Raw genomic sequence first — 2,500 nt, forward strand, 5'->3', positions numbered from 1 at the left:
CATAGCAAAGTTCATGATTTTGGTGTTTTGGCTTGATTTTGTGGCTTGGTGGTGATTTTGGTGAAAAACGAAAATCATGGTTTTGGAAAAGTGGCTGGACTCAATCCTCACAAATGCCTTCAAAGTGATGTGGGAGAAGTTTGGGATCAAAAGGAATTGATCTTGACATGGTTGGTGCATAGCAAAGTTCATGATTTTGGTGTTTTGGCTTGATTTTGTGGCTTGGTGGTGATTTTGGTGAAAAACGAAAATCATGGTTTTGGAAAAGTGGCTGGACTCAATCCTCACAAATGCCTTCAAAGTGATGTGGGAGAAGTTTGGGATCAAAAGGAATTGATCTTGACATGGTTGGTGCATAGCCAAGTTCATGATTTTGGTGTTTTGGCTTGATTTTGTGGCTTGGTGGTGATTTTGGTGAAAAACGAAAATCATGGTTTTGGAAAAGTGGCTGGACTCAATCCTCACAAATGCCTTCAAAGTGATGTGGGAGAAGTTTGGGATCAAAAGGAATTGATCTTGACATGGTTGGTGCATAGCCAAGTTCATGATTTTGGATTTTTGGCTTGATTTTGTGGCTTGGTGGTGATTTTGGTGAAAAACGAAAATCATGGTTTTGAAAAAGTGGCTGGACTCAATCCTCACAAATGCCTTCAAAGTGATGTGGGAGAAGTTTGGGATCAAAAGGAATTGATCTTGACATGGTTGGTGCATAGCCAAGTTCATGATTTTGGTGTTTTGGCTTGATTTTGTGGCTTGGTGGTGATTTTGGTGAAAAACGAAAATCATGGTTTTGGAAAAGTGGCTGGACTCAATCCTCACAAATGCCTTCAAAGTGATGTGGGAGAAGTTTGGGATCAAAAGGAATTGATCTTGACATGGTTGGTGCATAGCAAAGTTCATGATTTTGGTGTTTTGGCTTGATTTTGTGGCTTGGTGGTGATTTTGGTGAAAAACGAAAATCATGGTTTTGGAAAACTGGCTGGACTCAATCCTCACAAATGCCTTCAAAGTGATGTGGGAGAAGTTTGGGAGCAAAAGGAATTGATCTTGACATGGTTGGTGCATAGCCAAGTTCATGATTTTGGTGTTTTGGCTTGATTTTGTGGCTTGGTGGTGATTTTGGTGAAAAACGAAAATCATGGTTTTGGAAAAGTGGCTGGACTCAATCCTCACAAATGCCTTCAAAGTGATGTGGGAGAAGTTTGGGAGCAAAAGGAATTGATCTTGACATGGTTGGTGCATAGCCAAGTGCCATGATTTTGGATTTTTGGCTTGATTTTGTGACTTGGTGGTGATTTTGGTGAAAAACGAAAATCATGGTTTTGGAAAAGTGGCTGGACTCAATCCTCACAAATGCCTTCAAAGTGATGTGGGAGAAGTTTGGGATCAAAAGGAATTGATCTTGACATGGTTGGTGCATAGCCAAGTTCATGATTTTGGTGTTTTGGCATGATTTTGTGGCTTGGTGGTGATTTTGGTGAAAAACGAAAATCATGGTTTTGGAAAAGTGGCTGGACTCAATCCTCACAAATGCCTTCAAAGTGATGTGGGAGAAGTTTGGGAGCAAAAGGAATTGATCTTGACATGGTTGGTGCATAGCCAAGTGCCATGATTTTGGATTTTTGGCTTGATTTTGTGACTTGGTGGTGATTTTGGTGAAAAACGAAAATCATGGTTTTGGAAAACTGGCTGGACTCAATCCTCACAAATGCCTTCAAAGTGATGTGGGAGAAGTTTGGGATCAAAAGGAATTGATCTTGACATGGTTGGTGCATAGCCAAGTTCATGATTTTGGTGTTTTGGCATGATTTTGTGGCTTGGTGGTGATTTTGGTGAAAAACGAAAATCATGGTTTTGGAAAAGTGGCTGGACTCAATCCTCACAAATGCCTTCAAAGTGATGTGGGAGAAGTTTGGGAGCAAAAGGAATTGATCTTGACATGGTTGGTGCATAGCCAAGTGCCATGATTTTGGATTTTTGGCTTGATTTTGTGACTTGGTGGTGATTTTGGTGAAAAACGAAAATCATGGTTTTGGAAAACTGGCTGGACTCAATCCTCACAAATGCCTTCAAAGTGATGTGGGAGAAGTTTGGGATCAAAAGGAATTGATCTTGGCATGGTTGGTGCATAGCCAAGTTCCAAGATTTTGGTGTTTTGGCTTGATTTTGTGACTTGGTGGTGTGCCAAGAATCATGAAATTTTCAAAGTGGTGGTTTTTGAGTTTTGTTGGTTGGAAAGTGTCACAAATGCATGCAGAATGAGGTCTAGAAAGTTTGGTATCAAAACCAAGCCATCTTGATGTGGTTTTGAATTTTTGAAATGTTGGAAAATAGAGGGTTTTGAAAAAAATTCATGAAAATTCGAAACCTTGGCCAATCCTAACGAAACTTGGTGGGCACCTTCTTGATATTATTATGGGATGGACTGGAAAAAATCACGCAAAAATACGGTGTCTAGATACGTTTTTCCATTTTTCCCGATTTTCCACATTTCGGGTCT

Source organism: Phaseolus vulgaris, chromosome 11, assembly GCF_051622355.1.
Source record: "Phaseolus vulgaris cultivar YP4 chromosome 11, ASM5162235v1, whole genome shotgun sequence".
NCBI lineage: Eukaryota > Viridiplantae > Streptophyta > Magnoliopsida > Fabales > Fabaceae > Phaseolus > Phaseolus vulgaris.